The sequence below is a fragment of the Saimiri boliviensis genome, chromosome 10 (genome assembly GCF_048565385.1).
Source record: "Saimiri boliviensis isolate mSaiBol1 chromosome 10, mSaiBol1.pri, whole genome shotgun sequence".
Taxonomy (NCBI): domain Eukaryota; kingdom Metazoa; phylum Chordata; class Mammalia; order Primates; family Cebidae; genus Saimiri; species Saimiri boliviensis.
The window spans coordinates 91,143,868-91,165,284 of NC_133458.1; the positions used below are offsets into that span (position 1 = coordinate 91,143,868).

Genomic DNA, 21,417 nt, shown 5'->3' on the forward strand with positions numbered 1-21,417 from the left:
CTTCTGTTTCATAGCTTAGAAATTCCTCTACCACCTCTGCATCTATTACCATTTTATTTCTTTATAACTGAAGAATAACATCATAAAATGTGTTGGACATGTTCTGAGTATCTTCCAGGTTGGAGAGAAGTCATATGATCCTTCAGTTTTCAGAAGAAGGAATTAAGGGGTCTTAGGGGGTGATGTGCAAGGCTAGAGGCAGAGAGAGAGAGAGACAAATGATGGATAGTGCTTTGAGGCATGCAGATTACTGGATTTGCTTCTCAGAAAAGGACAAGGATCTAATCCAGTGGTTTTAGACAGGGCCCAAGAACTTGCATTTCTAACAAGTTCTAATTTGGGGCTTGAGGCTTCTCTAGGTGAGAACCAATTGGTTCTCACATTTAAAGCAAGAAAACAAGAAACAAGAAGCACATTAAAACAAGAAACTAATTTTTACCAAATTGGTTACAATTAATGTAACAACCAATTTGAACTCATTTATTTCATCCTTTTCTAATCGAATGACTTTCTCTAATTTGATACATTAAAATAAGCTTACATGGCCTGAGCAAATATTTTCTGATTTCTGATACCACTCAATAGGGATCACTCAAGGCTCAGCCAAGTAAGAAAAACCTTGCCCAGACACTAAGTTTCCAGCACGGCTCCATGGCTCCCTCAACACCTGTGCTGCTCCAGAGGTGTCAGTGGTCTGCTTCTCACTGAGTACTGGAAGAGGGTAATCTTACTTTCCTGCCTCAGCCATCATTGTGTAGATAACCTCGGTGGTGAATGTTGATTCACACTTTCCTCTGAGCTAGAAAGCGGTTCTTTTCTTTTGAAGTAGCAAACCAAATTTCCACTTCTGAGATTTGTATTTCTTTTTTAAAAATAGAAGATGATGGCAAGTCCAACCTCAAAGCCGGTTAATGCCACCCTGCCTTTCATCGCCATCCTCCTTGTCTAAAAGGCAAGGCCCTCGGCCTTAATCTTCAATCCATGCTGTCCTGTGCATCCTCCTCAAAGACTGCTTTGCTTTCTTTGCACTGCGCATTCTGAAATCCCTTTTTCTACTTCACTTGAGTCCCTCTGTAGTTTCTCCTACTTCCTCCCCATCTGGGAGTCATCCCAGACCCCATCCTCATTCCTCACATCCAGACATCCAATCTGGGAGACTATGTCATCTCAGTGTCTCTCAAACTGGCTCAGGCTTTGGGTCATCACCGTTATTGCCTTAATTCCAGCTCTCAAGGTCAGTCCCCTGGAAAGCCAGTATGGTGCGGAAATAAACACACACACGATTTGGTATCAGAGAAACCTGTGCTTGGATCTCACAGCCATTGCTTATTAACTGTCTGACACTGGGAACAATAACTTGACTTTTTTGAGGTGGCCTCCTGTTTAAAATGGGAGTCATATCTATGCCGTGGGCATGCTGTGAAGGTTAATAAGATAGCATGAGTGAAAGCACTTCACATTCTGCCACCGCAGGGTGCATTTTCAACGAATATCCGTTTCCTTCCCCACCTATTTGTTTGTTTTTGGTTTCCATCGATGTTTCTTAACAGGTTCTCTCATCACCAAACAAAACTCCGCAGTACCAACCAGAGCAGCCTTTCTAAACTGGATGACTAATTTTAAAAAAAGTAATTCGATTTTCCCATTGCTTATGAGCCACTCCACAACGTGCTCCCTCCACTCATTGTCTTTCATCTGCATTTCATCTTCTTTGCCTTCCTACTAGATGCTTCCCAAACTGCACACATCAAGCTATTTCATACCTTTCTGAGTTGCCACTTCTCATCCCTATCTCAAATATTTTTCCGTTTTCCCAATCTTGTCCAACAACTCCTTGCTACTCATTCCTTAAGTACCACCTTGGCTGGGCACGATGGCTCACACTTGTAATTTCAGCACTTTGGGAGGCCAAGGCAGAAGGATTGCTTGAGGCCAGGAGTTCTAGACCAGCCTGACCAACATGATGATGAGACCCTGTCTCTACAAAATATTTAAAAATTAGCTGGGTGTGGTGTGTGGTGGTGCAAAAACCTGGTGAGGGGTGAGTGGGAGTTGTGGAGAGATCACCTGAGCCCAGGAGTTTGCGGTTACAGTGAGCTATGATCATGCCACTGCACCCTAGCCTGGGTGACAGAGCGAGCCCTGTCTGTTTGGAAAAAAAAAAAAAAAAGAAAGAAAGAAATCCCACCTTAAGCATTCCAACTCTAAGAAATTGTCTCTAAATTATTTACATAATTCATCTTACCTCCTTTTATGTTTCTATTATACTTTGTATAAAACATAAGCACATCCCTTAAAACACTGTAGTGTAATAATTATTTGTGTGTTCGTTTATCTATTGGATTGCATTTCTTGAGGATTAAGAGCACAAGTAAAATAGCCTTACATAGCCAACACCTAATAAAGAGAAATATTTTAACTCTAACTCAGACTGCATCACCGTTTATACAAAATTAAAATGAACTCACATTTCACGAGTGATGTAACTCTTGCTATATTTTGAACAGATTTTATGATTGTGCTTTTAAAATTATTCAGCTGCCGGGCGCGGTGGCTCAAGCCTGTAATCCCAGCACTTTGGGAGGCTGAGGCGGGTGGATCATGAGGTCAAGAGATCGAGACCATCCTGGTCAACTTAGTAAAACCCCGTCTCTACTAAAAATACAAAAAATTAGCTGGGCATGATGGCTCGTGCCTGTAATCCTAGCTACTCAGGAGGCTGAGGCAGGAGAATTGCCTGAACCCAGGAGGTGGAGGTTGCGGTGAGCCGAGATCGCGCCATTGCACTCCAGCCTGGGTAACAAGAGTGAAACTCCGTCTCAAAAAAAAAAAAAAAAAAAAAAAAAAAAAAAAAAATTATTCAGCTACAAGTAACTGGTTTAATTCTCAAAGAGCTATGATTTCAAGGCAGTTATTAAGCAGACCCCCACTTCTTCCAACACAGGAAACCTGACCTAGAAATTACTGTTAAATATAGTGAAATAGTAACTTAATAACATTTTTGTAGCTATTTGACAAAATACTTCTTCTCTTAAAGTTGCCATTTTAAAAAATTTGTTTTGCACCCACGTTCTCACTCATAGGCAGGTGTTAAACAATGAGAACACATGGACACAGGGAGGGGAGCACTACACACTGGGGTCTGTTGGGGGAAAATAGGGGAGGGACAGCAGGGGGTGGGGGTTGCGGGGGATGGCATGGGAGAAATGCCAGATATAGGTGAGGGGGAGGAAGGCAGCAAATCACACTGCCGTGTGTATACCTATGCAACAATCTTGCATGTTCTTCACATGTACCCCAAAACCTAAAATGCATTAAAAAAAAAAAGAAAGATTAAAAAAAAATTTGTTTTGGAACCAATAAAGAGGTTTTCAAGTCTCAAATATTTTCATACCCTTGAAAAGCTCATGGGCCACAGGACTTTTCTTATGGTATACAATTGACCACAACAATGGTTCTACTGATACATACTAGGTACTAAATAATTAAGTGTTTTCATGAATTAACAAATAGCCATTTATATTTTTAATATTTTGCTGCCATTTATTTTGCCTTTGCCAGCTGCCTTGTATGTACTAATTAGTTTTTATATGTTTTAACTTAATGCTTACTATTATTTCCATCTTTACAGATGAAGTATTAGGAAACTTGTTCACTCAGTTAATTGATGGCAGAGCCAAAAATCACCAGACTGCCTGGCTCTCAGGCCAGGTCTTAACAACTAGATAATCTTTAGTAGGCCCATTAAACAGTCTGACTTAGAGCTTCCTCACTCATAAACCGGAAATAATTATCTCTTTCTCGAAATACGTATATTTTGAAAAAGAAGTGAAAGGAGTCTAGCATCGTACACGGAACATAGTTGGTATCAATAAATAATGTTAGTTTGTTAGGGATTGAAAATAGTTCCCCTGTGCTGGGATAACAAGTGAACTTGACACTCCTATTATCTGCTCCCACAGCAACCTGAACTTTCCCTGTTAGAGCACCAGTATTGAATCTAATATACTTGTTGGTCTCATCGTCTCCCCATCTAGACCGTGAACTCTATAGGGACAAGAATCATATCTGTCTTGCCACCTTTGTAACCGAGCTCCCAGCTCATTATTCTGACATAGGCATTAGGTGCTTGAAATCAATATTAGTTGAATTGTTAATTTAGGAAGCATCTACCTGGGAGTAGGATTCCTTTCCTTTTGAAGAAAGGAATTTAAGTCAAGTCTTATGCTCGTAAGTAGCCCACCCTCTGTTGGGATGAAAAAGTCATAGGATAGTATTTCGAAAGCAATACATAGTCAAATCATTTATATAGTAAAAGCTCACAAAACCTTACCACTTTTTCTCTCTGTCAAATCCCATTAAGAACATAATATGAAAAAATGGCCTTAATTTTACTAATATTCTTTAAGCATACTAAGATATGCTTAAGATGTAAGAAGAGAATGAAAAGCATTAAACCCATAGTGATATGCAAATGATATTGATCTAATCAGTCATGTTTGCTGTCATAAAGAAGTCCACATGATTACAAAATATTTCACATATTGTGTGAGCATTATTATAGTGTACATCATCATCATTAAACACCCATCTGTGTAAGGCACCCTGGTAGGTACCATGAAAAAGACTTTAATTAAAACAAGTTAAATCCCTACACTTTGGGAATCAAATTTACTCAAATAATCCTCTCTACTCAAAAAAAGAAGTTCCCTAATACTTTAAGTTTTAAATTTGAAGAAGAATAATTTGAGCAGCTGGAACCTATCCTATTGACACTTTCGTTAACCTTCATAAATCATTGAATGTAAAAAGGTGAATCCTAAAGAACACTGACTCAACCAAGCTTACATTTGTCATTTATTAATTTAAACTGAATTTAGTTACTTACATTTACGCTGACTTTTAGATATTCTTTATACGCGATGACTCTGAACACTTTACCATGACTCAATTTTCTTTCTTTCTTTCTTTCTTTCTTTTTTTTTTTTTTTGAGATGAAATCTCACTCTGTCACCAGGCTGGAGTGCAGTGGTACAATATTGGCTCACTGCAACCTCCGTCTCCAAGGTTCAAGCAATTCTCCTGCCTCAGCCTCCTGAGTAGCTAGGACTATAGGTGCACACCACCGCACCTGCTAATTTTTTATATTTTTAGTAGACAGGGTTTCACCGTATCGGCCAGGCTGATCTTGAACTCCCGACCTTATGATCTACCTGCCTCAGCCTCCCAAAATGCTGGGATTATAGTTGTGAGCCACCTCGCCCAGCCCATATTTCTAAATTTATTATTTAACTTTCAATTTTAATTATGGTATCTTTTTTCCAAAAAAAATTTATCTAGTCACAATTTTTAGTCTTTTAATTATAGATTCTGTCTTTGTATAATGGTGTATTTTCTCTTTTAGATTTAAATCTTTAGTTCATCTGGAACTTATTTTTTGAATGGTAATTTTAACATGTTTTTAAAAATTATCTTCACACTATTTATTGAGTGATCCAGACTTCTTCTATGAATTAAAGATAATCACTTTGGCATTCCTAAATGTCCATATATGCGTGGGTCTATTTCATGACTACTTTATTTCATTAATCTTTGTATTCTTTCTCTAGTACTTTATGTTTAAATTGTTTTGTCTTTGTATTTCAATTTCTGGTATGACGCATTTTTGTTTCAATTGTGAATGGAATATTTTCTTTTTCAGTCTAGTTTTCTATCTGGCTATCATACATACAAAAAGAATGTATTTTATAAATTTTAATTAGATCTATCAAATCTTTCTTTTTATTATTTAGCTCTTTTAGTTGATTATCTTGGGTTATCTAGAGAGACAATTTAATCATCAGGAAATAATGATAACTTTCTCTCTCCCTTCCAATATTAATACCATATCTTGGTATTAATATTTACAATATTAATACCTTTTCTTTCTTACCTTATTGCACTGGCTAGAACTTCCAGACCAAGGCTTAGCAATAGTAGATAAAATGGACACTTTTTCCTTTGGGGGAGGAAAGATGATTTAATTAAGAGCATTTTGGCTGGGCTTGGTGACTCCTGCCTGTAATTCCAGCACTTTGGGAGGCAGAGGGGGTGAATCACCTGAGGTCAGGAGTTCGATACCAGCCTGACCAACATGGAGAAACCTTGTCTCTACAAAAAATACAAAATTAGCTGGCATGGTGACACATACCTGTACTGCCAGCTAGGGGGGCTGAGGCAGGAGAATCACTTCAACCCAGGAGGCAGAGATTGCAGTGAACAGAGATTGTGCCAGTGCACTCCAGCCTGGGCAACAAGAGTGAAACTCCATCTCAAAAAGAAAAGAAAAAAAAAAAAAGAGCATTCTTAGCTTATAATTATGCACCAAAGTTAATTAGCAAATGACTACTTGCTGTCCTACAACTACAGTTTTGTGAAAATAATAATAGCAGTTATACTCTTCTCTGAAAAAGCAACTATATCAGGCATTTGATAAGTTTAATTAATAATCCTTAAAACATCCTGCAAGGTAGGCCTATTATACTCATTTTGCATATGAAGAAAGAAAGATTCTTATATACTGAAAAACATTCCTAAGGTTACTCAGCTCATAAATGGTAAATCTAGAAGTAGAACCTAGAGTTCTCTGATTCTAAACTCTTCTTTTTTAATGTATTACCTGCACTATATAAATACTATTATGATTTAATTCTGATATATACAAATGGATCTCTCTCATTAATCAATTGTATAGGGTTGCAAAGATATACTTAACATATCTTAAGTAAATATTCAACTTGTGAGAATTATAATGCTGACTTTAATTTAAAAAATAGAATTAATCAAATAAATATCGAGTACTTAGAATATGTCAGTGTCTTCATAATGATTTACCTCACTACATCATATAATAATACACAGGTTGAGAATCCCTTATCTGAAAATCTGAAACTTCCTAATGTCAACATGCTGTCACAAGTGAAAAATTTCACATATAAGTACTTAACACAAACTTTATTTTATGCATAAAATTATTTAAAATATTATATAAAATTACCTCAGACTATATGTATAAGGTATATGTGAAGCATAAATAAATTTCATGTTTAGACTTGGGTTCTATCCCCAAGATATCTCATTATGTATTTGCAAATATTCCCAAATCCCAAAAAATATGAAATCTGAAACACTTTGGTGCCAAGCATTTCAGATAACAGATCGTAAACTTGTATTGATTAGATTGCGACTTAGCATTTCATAAAGGTATAAATTCTGCATCAAATAAATAGTCTATAAGTCAGCACTCTATTGATGGAGGCTCAACTCAAATTATCTTAAATTTTAAAAGGTCTCGGGAATTTATGTAACCAGAAAAGTCTAGAAGGCTGGCTGGCTTCAGGCATTGCTAAATCTTCCCTTTTTTGAGTTTCTCCAAGCGTTCATTTGCAAAGAGAAAAAAAACAAATTACCTTTCTTCCTACTGCAGTAAATTAAACATCCAAGATTTTCTTTATGTAGATAACATGTCTACTTATTGTATTAATCCCTATGGCTGAAGGGATAGGGCACTCTGATTGGCCAGGCCTGGGTCACATGGCCATTCTTATAATTTAAGAGTATGGTGAGGGTATGGTGATTAGTAGTCCCATGAGAATCTAATGCAAAATAGATAGCCTTTCCACAAATTTTACATTGTTAAAATACACACATACAGTAAGACTGCAGATTGTGGTACAGAATCTGAGTTAAATAACATGCTATGGAGAACCTCTAATTGTGGTGACTCGTACTCTTAGTTATTCCAGTTGAATTGACCTGAGAGTTACAAAGCATTCTGTGTATGAAGTGTGGGAATGAGCAGAAGCTTTGCAGGAGAGCTGCCTTAAACACTTTCTGGTTCTGGAGCCTGAGCAGTTAACTCCTCTTCACTTGTTTTCTCATTTGTAAAATGGGAATAATAGTAATGATCCCCATGGGATGCTCCATATGAAGTGCATACACTAGTATCTGCCACACAGGTGTGAACTCAGTAGATAGCCGTTATCCACTATTATTACCAAAGCAGAATTTTTTAAAGATCTTGTCTTTTTTATTTCTAAACAGCTGGGGAGGCTGAGGCAGGAGAATCGATTGAACCTGGAAGGTGGACTTTGTGGTGAGCTGAGATAGTGCCATTGCTCTCCAGCCTGGGTAACTGGAGTGACACTCTGTCTCAAACAAAACAAAACAAAAAACGAGCTGATATTTTAAGGAAAAACGAAATGCCCTGTACTTCCTTGCATTAAGATGGCATTGCTTTAAAATGGGCCATTAACTTCCCAGATTGTTAACAGCCAAAACAGCTTGCCATGGCTGCCCCAACTCAGACACATACACATCGACTTCCATTGTTTCCAGTTCCCTGATCCTATCCATCTTTCATTCATTTTTTTTTAACAAAAATGTCTTCAGAGCCTACTATGCATCTTCATGACTTGATTTTACCCTCATGACCTCTCCTCACTCCTCTGGAGGAGCAACAGCCCCACAGTTTGACTTTTGCGCTTAATCACCATTGACACCCTTTTTGTCTTTCATGACAGAAGACTCTTCCAAAAGACCTCTACTGCCCTCCAGGACTTCATGCCTCTCTGCATTTTCAAAGGGGAAAGGTATACTCTATACTGACAGCATATATGTTTACAATTTTTTTAAAGAAGTTTTTCCTGTTTTCTTATTTCTTTTAAATCTTCTTTTTGATACTTAAGTAGAATGATTTTTTTTTTTCAGCTCATATATAATGGAAGAGGTAGAATTTGGAAGCCAATTTTAAATGAGGATCTAAAAGGGTTAATTACATACAGATGCTGGCTCCAGGTGAGATAAAGTCAACCTGCTCAATTAAGGTCCCTGCTTGTAAATCTGATTGTCCTTCTAGGAGCTTTTCATCTGTAACTTACACATGCAGGAGCAAGTGTTCAATTTTAATTAGCAACATTTTTCACTTACTTTTCTTTAATTTTAGAAGTCTACCAACTAACAAGTTTATCTGTTTCAATAAATGAGCAGGTACTATGGGCAGTACTATGCCAAGTGCTACAGGGATTCCTGTACACAGCACCCTGAACTGTTACCTGCAAGCAAGAGGTGGATGGGGCTGAGTGGTGGTGAAAAAAAAAATCCAAAGATAAATATTTGAAAACATAAATGATGCTTTTATGAAGCAGAATAGGAAAGGAGCCACAAGATGCAATTAAAGTGCCATAGGAGTTCAAAGGAGAGCAATTATAGCAGTCCCTTCTTACCCAAGGGGGAGTCCATTCCAAGCCCCCCAGTGAATACCTAAAACCACGGAAAGTACTGCATTATGTATATATGTACACCATAGTAATCTATATATACTATATATATATACTACATAGTATTATGTATACACATATACCATAGTACTATATTCTATATATATACTACAGATATATAAAAAATTATTTAAGATATTATGTAAAATTATCTCAGACTATGTGTATAAGGTATATGTGAAACATAAATAAATTTCATGTTTAGACTTGGGTCTCATCCTCAAGATAGTTCATTATGTATTTGCAAATATTACAAAATATACCCTCTCTCTATATATATATTTTATTCCCAAACATACTGTATATATACTACGTATTTATAGTGTGTGTGTATATAGTATATAGAGTACTATGGTTTTTTCTAGACATACAAACTTATGATAAAGTTTTTAATTTATACATTAGGCATGTTAAGAGATGAAAAATAATAATAGAATTATAATAATATACTGTCATAAAAGTTACGTGAATGTAGTCTCTCTCCTTCTCAAAATATTGTACTGTACTGTTAAAAGCTCAGGAAAACTGAAACCCTGGAAATTGAAACCATGAGTAAGGGGGGACTGGGTAACTACTGTACCTCTGTTTGAGGTGAGGCAGAAAGAGTTTTATGGAAAAGAAGGGTGTGAGATGAGAACGCCCGCCTAGATTTTGACCAGCAGAGATGGTGGAAGGCAAAAACAGGGGTAGATACATAAACATACAAGACATGATTAACTAGAATACCCAAACAGGGAAGCCTTGACTATCATTGCGAATGACCTTGTGTATGAAGTCCCATAGGCAGTGAGGAAACAGGGATGAAATGACTGGCACCTGGTTGTCAGGTACAGATGAAATTAGGGCACGGAGGCCCTGAGGCAGGGAGATGAGTTAGGAGAGTCTGAAGGGCCAAAGCAAAGAAACAAGAGAATACATTCCTATGACTTTAAGAAGGTGGGCTACAAGGGATTTGAATATGAGTTTGTTCAGGAGACAGTAAAGACGGTGAAGAAAAGGAAGGTGCCAGAAAAGCCAGCAGGAGCAATAGCTCATCTAGAATAGCTCATCTAGATGGAGATTTTCAACAGTGAGTTGAAAATATGCCTCAAGGGAGAATAGATACAGATGTGGAAGCACTGGTGCTGAGTCCTAAGGATCCCTGGGATTCTCGAGATCAGGCGTCCCCAAACTTTTTACACAGGGGGCCAGTTCACTGTCCCTCAGACCGTTTGAGGGCTGCCACATACTGTGCTCCTCTCACTGACCACCAATGTAAGAGGTGCCCCTTCCTGAAGTGCGGCAGGGGGCCGGATAAATGGCCTCAGGGGGCCGCATGCGGCCCGCAGGCCGTAGTTTGGGGACGCCTGCTCGAGATAAACAGTCCTATGTTCTCTTTTTACAGTTTCTCCTCAAAAATGTATTTCATTCTTAGCAGAACATTTTTCTTTAGGAAGTAGGAAGAGATAACGCAACAGGGTAAGGGTCAGAGATGGAGCTCCAGGCGGTATGATATCAGAGAAGTCAAAGGAAAGGAGAGGTGTAAAGAGTGAGGCTATGAGAGATTAACTTCCTCAAACACTGCACCAGAGTTCAAGGGCATGAACACTAAGCAAAGACCCTCACCTCTAATTCTGCCATATACAATTAAGACACCTGGCATAGCACTTATTACATGACATTTGGTTATTCTTCATCATTAGGTAGGGGCTACTTGATATTGTTTTTTCTTTTTATTTTCAGTATGTTTTACTAATAAATCAGTGAATGAATGAGTGAGCACAAGAATGAAAATGTTAATTGTGGTGGAAAGAGTAGTTTCAGTACACAAGTGGATATAGAAGCCCAATTCCAATGCCTAAGATAAACAAATAATGGTAAGAAAAGTCAAGGAGATATGCTGAGATATATACTTTTTCTTTTTCTTTTTTCTTTTTTTGACAAATTTCCACTTCATATAGTTTTCTTTTTTAAGGAAAATCCAAACCACCACCAAAATTCAAGTTCCTACAATTCTTGGCTTTCATTGTGATGATTAAAAAAAAAAAAAAAAAAAAAAGAACTGCCATTGTATCAGGAACTGATCTTTCAGACAGCCAGTTTAGAAGAGAAAGTTCTGCTAAGACATTTCTGTTTGAGATTGTTGACCCAGTGGAACTTTTGGAGAGATTCAGATTACAAGAAAAGCCTCTGACAGATATCTGTGAAAGCAAGATTAAAACAATAATGTACACAATCGACTGAGGTCCAAGGGTTTGTAAACCAATGCCAGTCGGGATGCTCAGAGCTGGGAACAGTGATCTTCAGGCAGCCAGGTGAGACTAATCTGGAGAAGCTTTAGGAAGGAGATAAATTTAAGCTGTTTTGAAAGGGGGCTATTCTAGTCAATTGGCAAAGAGTCTTAAAGCACAGGATTAGGAATTTTAATTTGATTACTCGAGGTAATTTGGAGCTACCCCAGTGTTTTGAGAAGACTTGATATAAATGTTGTCTGGAAGATGATTTATTTCCATAGCTCTTAACCCTGGCTGCATATTAGAGTTACCTGGAGAGCTCTGAAAAATCCTGGTGCCCAGGCTGTGCTCCAGGGCAATTAAGTCTGGGGTGGCACCAAAGCATCAGTGCTTTGTTTTGTTTCTTAAAGTTCTCTGGGTGATTCCAATAAAGAGCCAAAAATTAAGAAGCACTGCTCTGAGTATAGGATAAATTGCAAGGAAACAAGAGAGAGGCTAGAATTAGAAAGGTTAGCAAGAAAGCTGGAAATTGGAATCTGACCTAGCTTTGTGAGCAGAGATAAAAGGGGTGAAGCTAAATAAAGTATTCTGAAGAAAAACTTGGTTGGACTTGGTGATGCATGCCAGTTGCATTTTTAAATAAAGCTATCCCCCAGGAGTGTCACTGCTTTTACCATGATGGATTAGTTGAAAAACAAGCACACAGGACTTGCTTTTGCTAAAATTTGGGGCTTTTACTATTAGGAAAATTCCCAATTTCTGTAGGAGCAAAGCAGGCCAGAAAAGAAAATGTAACACGTTAAAAGTATATTTTGTTTATATTTAAAGGAGGAAACAAAATTGAATGAGGGGTGCTCCCGAATTAAGAATCAAAATTCAGATTTTAAATTGAATCACTGTTAGGAGATACTGGGCTGTGGTAAAATTATGATGCCTTTAAAGTAACCTTGAAGGAAATGAAAAGTCAGACTATTAAGGACACTGAAGAGAAAGACCCACCATCATTCTCAATCATATCGTTCCCCTTTCGTGGAATGAAGAATTTGTAACAGGCATGGGAAATGGATGGTGGGAGCTCAGTATAATGACCTCTCAGAAAGCTGAACTGGGAAGCAATGATGGGAGTTCCAATGTTTTGTTGAGAACACTTTAAATTTATCCTAGCATGTCCCGCCTTTAAAGTTTAGAGAAAGGGCAGAATGCTATAAAGTAGGAGTATTATTTATAAAGGAAGTAGTGCTTCCTAATATAACTGTATATGAGTATTTGATAAAATATAGACACTGAGAGAGGAATTTCACTGGCAAGAGCTTCCTGAAGGGAAGCAATCGAAGATACTTATTGGAGCAGAGTCATTTTTTCTGACTCTAAGGATGAACCTGAGTCTTACAGCAGTGATAACCTCCATCTGATACCTGCTGTCATTACTTAGAGAACAGACTTGGAACTGCAAATGAAAGATAATTGGTCCTGTATTCCTGCTCCCAAATGCTGGGTCTCTGGTAGATGAAGAGATAAGGGAGTTGGCCAAGAGTGGTAACCAGCTATAAGTCAGGTAGGTCTGCATGTAATTTGAGGGGCAGAGCCTCCCCTAACACTCCCTTCCTGAAACTTCCTCAGTCAACCTCTTTTACTTGCAGGGACCAGGGGTAGAGTAGGTAAGGACGTTTCCAGAAGACCCCTGAGAAAATAAAAGTGCTCTGTTGGGAATCAGTAACACATCTGGAAATGACATTCAGACCCCACCTTCCACACCAACCCCAGGAGCTTAGGGCAAGTAAGTAGCTGGGTCCACAGGGATGTGGTAAGGTAGGGGTCAGAAGGGAGAATACCCAGTTCACAAGCCTGGGTAGGGCACAGCAGGGAGGACCCATGGGTGTCCTGTGGGAAGCAAGTGAGCTTGGGGCAGCAAGAAAGAACCGAAAGGTCTTGCTGACACCCTGAGAAGACAAACCTCATCCTTTCACTTTGTCTCTGCCTTGGGCTCTGAGCCCACTCTGCTTCATTTCATCCAGCCAGCCTGACTACAGGGGACCCAAAGCTACTCTGTGCTCTGGGCACGTTTGAGTCTCCGTAAATGCTTCCAATTACCTTTGCTTGGGTTTGCTGTTCCAGGAAAGAACGTTCTAAATTAACACTGTACAAGGCCCCCCTGAATGTTGGTTTGCAAAATTAATGATCCTAATGGAAAAGGAAATTAATCTTTGATGCTTGCTTGAGGATAAAGACAAAAATCACTGTTTTGGACACTGGGCCTTCTTAATACATCTCATCAATAGTATTTTCTCTCTCCCTTCTGTGACTGCCGCATTCACAAAGAGAGGAGACAATACAAATTATAACTCCATCTCTGAATTCAAAGGGCCATGATGCACGCGCTTATTCTGCAAACATTTATCAATGGTCTGGTTTGTGCAAGGTGCCCGAGAAGCCAGGAAAGGCTGCACAGAGGAGGCCACCTGATACACGCCTCACATGCGAAGTTTGACTTGCACTTTATGCAATCATGGTTTGAAAAGACTGCAGTAAGCATCTTGTAAGATGTAAATTACATGATTCAATTTTAGGAAGAACACAGTTTTTCCAAAAGCCTCCCGTCACGGGTCTGAGGGTTCACAGAGGTCTTTTAAGGGGATCGGAAGTTCTCTGGCTGACTTGCTGTGTTTTTCTAATCAGAAGTCTCTGCTGCAGTGCATTGCTCAGTTCCTTTCAAGTGAAAAATTAAATCTGCACTCTTGTCAAAATGTGTCATCTACACACCCGGACACTCATCATAGTTCACCAGGCTCTACACAGAGTCCAGGTTGAAAGGATGGCATGCCCTCCCCAACCCCACCCTTTCGAGGTCTGGGAAGCCCAGATGCTGGGGAGGGGCTGAACAACTGTGTCCAGGGAGTGTCTGGCAAAGCCGGCCCCGGGAGTTCTACGGCAGCCTCGGTGCTACGAAAAGAGTCAGCGTCCATCCATCTCCTCGGGTGTGAATCACCCTGCCCGGTAGAGCCTTTGGGAGAAAATTCATGAAGGACACAGTCAGCGCCGTAGAACCTGCCAAATACACATCAGAACTAGGGGTGTGTGTGAAGGGGGAGGGGGAGATTTTTCCAGAGGCTTTTCTTCCAGTTCCATTTCTCTTTTGTGCCTCAGGACCGGGTTCTTGAATGTAAAACTCTCAGAAAGGGCAGGGCGGAGCCTCTTTTATGCCCGCGGAGTATCTCGCCCAGCGGTCAACGCTGAGTGACAGCGGCGACTTCGGTTCGGGAGACCCGGCGGGGACTGGGTCCAACAAACGCTCTCTCGCGGGCGCGGCAGCGGCCCCCGGGCTGGCGCAGGGCTGGGAGCCCCGCAGCGAGGCGGCCGGGCGCGGAGCGCAATCAGGCGAGGCGCGCGGAGGCTGGGAGGGGGCTCCACCTGGACGCCGCGCCGCGGCCGGAGGGGCGGGGCCCGGCTTCCCGGAGGCGGTGGCGCCTCCTCGCGCCCGAGCGCGCGCGCCCCGGCGTCCGGCGCACGCGCGAGGCCAGCAGGGAGCGCGCCCCGGCGGCGGGCGGCGGCGGCGGCTGGAGGTGGAGGAGGAGGAGGGCGGCTGAGGGGAGGCTGGCCGCGTGCGCGGAGGCAGCGGCGGGGGCGACCGGAGCTGGGGCGGAGTGGGGAGCGAGGGAAGGAGAGGAGGGAGAGGGAGACGGAGGGCAGTGAGAGACGCATTTCCAATTCCCAACTACGAGCCCCGAGTTTGCAGATGGGGCTGCTCAGCGGTGCCTGTGGCTGAGGGAGAGCAGTGGCGGCGGAGAGCGACCGAGAGCGGCGGCGGCGGCGCGGAGGCGGCGGAGGTGCGAGCCGTGCGAGCCGGTGAGTTGTCGGGTCCCCCACCCCGCTCTGGTAACGGTCGCGCCGCGCGCCGGGCCGGCCGGGGGCGCCCTGTTGCTCGCCGCGGCGCGCCACGCGAGGACCCTGGCCCGCCCCGCCCCTCGGCACCTGGGCTTCGGCGGGCGACGGGAAAGGGACCCGGGAGCCGGAGGCGGCGCGGGCAGGGAGGCTGTTCATCGCCCCCGGCCCAGCCCGCGCGGAAGGGGCGCTCGACCGTGCTCCTGGCTCTCGGGCTGCGGGCCGCGGGGCGGGCCGGGCCGGGCCGGAGCGCGGCAACGTGTCTGGCCCATGCTGCTGGCCGCCGCTCCCCACGCGCTCCCTGGCGCGGCCCCGGCTTGGGCTAGGGCCGCAGACGCGCGGGGCCCCTCTCGGCTCGGGGCTCGGGCGCCGACACCTCTGCGGCGGGAGTCGTGGTGGAGCCTGAATGGAGAGCCGGCATGGGGGCGGTGTTGCTGTGACTGACACCTCCGGGGTCGGTTCCGAGAGGGGGCGATTCCTCCTGCACTCGGTTCTTTCCCGAGCTCGGAGTTCCTGGCGGGGGTGGGGGGAGGCTTTCTCCAACTACCGCCGCTACTTCCGAGGTAGAAGACTCCAGTTGTTTGGCCAAAGTGGCTGTGGGCCGAGCACACGCTGCTCCGGGGGCGTTCGCAGCTGAGGTCGTGCTCCCGGGTCCTGGGTACATTTATCTGAAACCGGATAGGTGTCGGGGCGTTTTTTTTTTTTTTTTTTTTTTGGGGGGGGGGAGCTGTGTGGAGGGTCAGCAGGGGAGTCGATTGAGGGATCTGACCGTGTGGTGACGGAATGTGGATTGGTTGGTAAATGTTTTTTGCAGAAGGACTTTTTAACAGTTTATTGGGAGTTTATTCTCAGGCTTAACCAGTTTCTGGGATTGCAGCTCGAGATTACATTGGTTAAACTTCCATCAGCTGGGTGTGCGTCTGTGTAGGGGGTTGGGGGGTGAAGCGAAGAAGAGAACTGAAGACTGACGGGGAAGCTCAGAAAATTCTCCTCATTACTTATAAACAGCCGGTTAAGGTCAGGCTAGCCACATTTTACTCTTTCCTGTGCCTTTGGAGAGTGCTGGAATTTTACTTTGTGCTTCAAGTGCTCTTGTAATGTAGCTGAGGACGTTTGGGGTGCGTGAAAATGCTCTTCAATTGGAGCAGCCATTTCGTCCCATGAAATCTTGCAAATCATTTGTAAACTTATGTTGGTCGAATATATCAAGCGAAGTAACGTTAGTAATGCGGTAGTTTCCTTATATAGGTATAGCAGTGGACCTCAAGTAATATTGCTTATTGTAGGTATCTACTGTGCAGTGATGACAGAGTGGTAGGCCTGATTATAGTTCTGTCTTCTGAGGCCTTATTAAGAGTAAACAAAGAACTTTTGTGGATTGTGTCATTTTGAGGTGATTTGTACCTTTAATATATCATCTATTTAAATAGGTGTTTATATACGCGTTCACACGATGTGTTACCCTTTAAGATCCATGTTTCTTAAATTCTAGACTACGGTTACATAATACACAAATGGTAACACTTTTAATTGCTCAGTTTTGTCCTATGGAGGCTGCACACCATCTTTATGGAAGAGGTGTCTATGTGTTCTTACTGATGTCACCGAATTCTTTTCCATCTGAAATGTCAAAATGAATCATTTTACATTCTAGGTTAAATCAACACTGGAAAAATGAAGGTGCTTAAGCAAGTCTAGTAGCTCTATATAAGACAGGATCTTTTTTTTTTTCTTTAGACCAACTGTTGGATTTTTAAAAATGAATCATATTTTTAAACATTTGAGGGAGCAGTTTGCTTCTTTCTCAGTCTCATTTTAGGCTGAAATTGTTCCAGAAGACTACATAGCCTGCTTCTTTCTCTCCCACTCCCCTCTTTTTAGCTTGAGATAACCAAGAAGACATAATTGTGATTATGTGTTATCTTTTTAAAAAGTTGTTTTAAAATTCAAGTTGCTTGTTTGAATATTTACTATCCCATTACATACTTTACTACTTAATAATGGATTAGCAGAAGACAACAGATGTTTTTAATTAAATGCCTTTCATATTTTTGACGTCCGAGCTTTGTTAAAATTGAGTAGCATCAGCAAATTATTGCTGAGAGAGTTACAAGTCATACAGGATTAGTGCTGGTCAAAGATGAGTTGTACAAGACAGCAAGAAAATAAGAGGTAAGAGAATCCATTTATACTTTTGACATCGCTTACTCTACTGTAAATTACCTATTGCTAGTTGACTTTTGAAAAAGAGTATCTTGTAAATCTCTCATTAGGTATATAATAGTTAATATTTTTTCTTTCCAGAGTGATTCATTTAGTCAGTGACTAATTTTTTTTTTTTTTTTTTTTTTTTTTTTTTTTAATCAGAACTCTATTTCACATAAGTATAGTTAACCATGTAAGCGATGTGCCGATATTTATTTCAGGAAGAATGAACACTTACCCATTTGATAAAACAAATACTAAACTGTTTGGAAATATGTCAGTTATTCCTTAAAAATGATATTGAGAAAAACTATGCTAGTTTTGTTTTAACTCTAGGTTCCTTCTTTAGAAAAGTGGTCTTCACGTTTATAAATATAAGAGCAGATAAGTACAAGAGATCTCTGATACGGTACCATTATTGAATTAAATATTTTATTTTTTTCTTGTAGGGACCAGTTTTGCTTAGTGTTCCTGTTGAGTCTCACAGAAGCTGCAATGATTTTCCTCCTTTTCTGTTACTTGTATCTGACCACTGGGGGGAGACTTTACAATCGGGCTTAACCATATTCCTCCTTACATATACCTTGGCTGCTAATCATCCTGGGCACTTTGCCAAACTGCTGGTAAGTGTGCTGAGGAGGATGCACTCAGAAGCAAGGCTCAATCAAGGTGTTTAATGACTTGACTTTCTTTAACTTACACCACGCTCACAAAGTATCATTCTTCATAGACTCTGTTATTAACAGTCTCCTGTTAAGTGGTCTAAGTATACATCTAACATGATGAAAGATAAGATTTCTGAATACATTATAGCTTTTAAAGATCTGACTTGACTTGCATTCAACTTAGAAGCAGTGTAGGTTTAATTACTTGGTTAGTGTACACAGATATAAGTTGTTTGGAAGGATCTGGAAAGGTCATCACTCTTGCGTGATGTGTAACTATATCCAAACCTTTTTAAACAAATTGGTGTCTTCTTGTAAAAAGCTTTTGGAGAAGATATTGAAGCATCCCATGTACCTAATTTTAGTGTTCATTTCACCACAGAGGGGAAGTTCGTCCTGTATCATAGTCATAGAGATAAGATTAAAGCCCACATTTATCATAGTCACAGAGATAACATTAAAGCCCACAACTTTGTTGACCATTAAGCTGTGACCATTCTTACCAGGGGCAATAAAGTCAGAAGCCTGGTTTCTACTTTTTCTTTTCTGATGGTATTTAACTTTGTTAATGTTCAGTTCAATAATAATGAACTCAGTAAACAGGCTGTCACATTTATGGTAGTTTAGAAAGAACTTAAGTTTTATGACCTTCCTTAATTATGATAGACTAATTCAAAGACCTTTCTGTAATCTTTATATGGTAAATTTATTCACAGAGTAATGAACAGAACAAAATTTGAAGTCGTTTCTATTATTCCTTCATCCTAGGTTATTTTCCTTCTTTCCTTTAAGATGACTGCTTTCATCCGAAAATTCTTTTTTTCCTTTAAATATAGTGTACTAGAAAAGATACTTTCTGCTTCGGAATATGTTCATTTCCGGCCAACTTTAGGACTGTGTTATAAGGACTTGGAAATGGAAGTTTCTAAAGGCCTGTCAAAGTTATCACTGACCCAAGGCAAAATGAGAATTAAAGATAATATAATGAGTATTTCGTAAAGCTCAAGTTATTTTAAAATCCTTTCTACTGCTTGCTAGTTTTGTACGTGATCGAATCCATCCTTTGCTAGTTTACATCTTTTCCTCTTAAATCTATCATTTCTATACACTCTTCCTCCACTTTTTACTATATTTCATCTACATTGCCCTTCATTTTTTCCTCATCAATGCCATGACTTGCTCCTAACTTAGGGCTTTTGCACTCTGTTCGTCTGTCTGGAACTCTTTTCCTAGGTTATTACATGAGTGACTCCTTTTCGTCATTTCATGTTGTAGTTCAAGTATCACCTTTGCAGACAAGCATTACTACCTAACCGTCTTTCCAGAATGACACTAGGCTCATCTCCCTCTATCCCATTACCTTTTTAATTTAAAAATTTCTTCACGCCTGTAATCCCAGCACTTTGGGAGGTCAAGGCAGGTAGATCACCTGAGGTCGGGATTTGGAGACCATCCTTACCAGCATGGAAACACCCTGTCTCTAAATGCAAAATTAACTGGGTGTGGTGGCCCATGCCTGTAATTCCAGCTACTCAGGAGTCTGAGGCAGGAGAATTGCTTGAACCCAGGAGGCGGAGGTTGCAGTGAGCCGAGATCATGCCATTGCCTGGGAAACGAGTGAAACTATGTCTCAGGAAAAAAAAAAATCTGCAAACCATTTATCGCTATCTGATATTATATTTTTGTATTTTTTATAATCTGCATACTCACTAGAATATAAGCCCCATGATATCACTGATCTTGTCTCTTTTTGTTTTTGTTTTTGAGATAGAGTCTTACTCTGTCACCCAGGCTGGAGTGCAGTGGTGTGATCACAGCTCACTGTAGCCCGGAACTCCTAGGCTCAAGTGATCCTTCCACCTCAGTCTCCTGGTAGGTAGGACTACAGGCAACAACCACCATGCCCAGCTAATTAAAAAAACTTTTTTTTGTGTGGAGATGGAGTCTCACTGTATTGCCCAGGCTGCTCTCAAACTCCTAACCTCAAGGGATTCTCTCGCCTCAGTGCCTCAAAGCTCTGGAATCTTAAGTGAACAACCACACCCCACTGATCTTGTCTCTTTTGATTAACATTATGTTTCAAGAACTTAGACCCCTTCTGGCACATAGCTGTCATTAAATAAATCATCCTTTAAAAAATTCTGAGGTCATGTTCTTCCTGAGGTTTTGATGTTAAAATGCCCCTTTATAAAATGATAGTTATAGTAAACAGGTCTCTTTTGGCCATAAGTGATAGAAATCCATTCTTGCTGTTTTAGGTAAGGGGGATTTATTGTTAAGAGGCAGCCAATGTCCAGTGGAATGCAAGGACTAGGACTCCAGTGCCTGCAGGGCCTGTTTTTGTTTTTTTTTTTTCCTCTGTTCTTCTCTGTGCATTTGCTTCATTCCTTCTCTGGCTGCAGAAGACCACTTCATAGTCCTCTTAGTGGAAAATATGGCCACCAGGAGCTTCTGAATTGTCATGGTACCAGCCTAGGAAACTGGAGAAAGGTTCGTCTAATTCTTCCCTGTTCAGTAAATTGTATCTCATTATTAGAACTTGGTTTTACTTGCTGTAACCACACGTAATGGGATTAAACAGACAATCCAGGTAGGTGCCCCTGTAATAATTAATGTTTGTACCTATCAGCAGCTGCAAAACATCCAACTCTTCTCTTTTTAAATTTGATCTTGAAATCTGAAGTATCTAAAAAGCATTCTCCTGGAGATATACAAAAGAAATGTGGTTATCTTTCATGGGGATGATTTGCAGTTTGATTGAGGAAGACAAAATATATACAAAAAGGAAAGAAAATAAAAATAGCATGATGATAATGGAGGAACTGGTAGAAGTATTTGCAATTTGTATGATAAATAAGAGTCTAACGTCGTCAATATATAAAGTACCTACCAACCAGTTAGGAAAAGACTAATCATCAAGTAGGCAAAGATCATGAACCAGAGTAATTCTCAAAAAAGGAAATGCAAGTGTTTTGTAAGCATATGTAAATGTATTCAACTTCACACATACAATTTTTTTTTTTTTTTTTTTGAGACGGAGTTTCGCTCTTGTTGCCCAGGCTGGAGTGCAATGGCGCGATCTCGGCTCATCGCAACCTCCGCCTCCTGGGGTCAGGCAATTCTCCTGCCTCAGCCTCC

At 40.9% G+C, this 21,417-nt stretch overlaps 1 protein-coding gene across 6 annotated transcripts in view; it reads left to right on the top strand.

Moving 5' to 3' along the window:
- Positions 1-15,067: 15,067 nt before the first annotated feature.
- PALS2 (protein associated with LIN7 2, MAGUK p55 family member) overlaps positions 15,068-21,417 on the top strand; it is a 119,103-nt gene continuing 112,753 nt past the window's right edge. For 2 of the 6 annotated variants that reach the window (XM_039473021.2, XM_039473020.2), the window contains exon 1: positions 15,068-15,373. The gene's annotated coding sequence lies outside the window, so the exon portion shown is untranslated. Of the gene's footprint in view, positions 15,374-16,441; positions 17,582-17,768; positions 18,238-21,417 lie in introns of those variants that run through there. The other 4 variants (XM_074379620.1, XM_074379619.1, XM_074379621.1 and 1 more) reach the window with 3 other exon arrangements.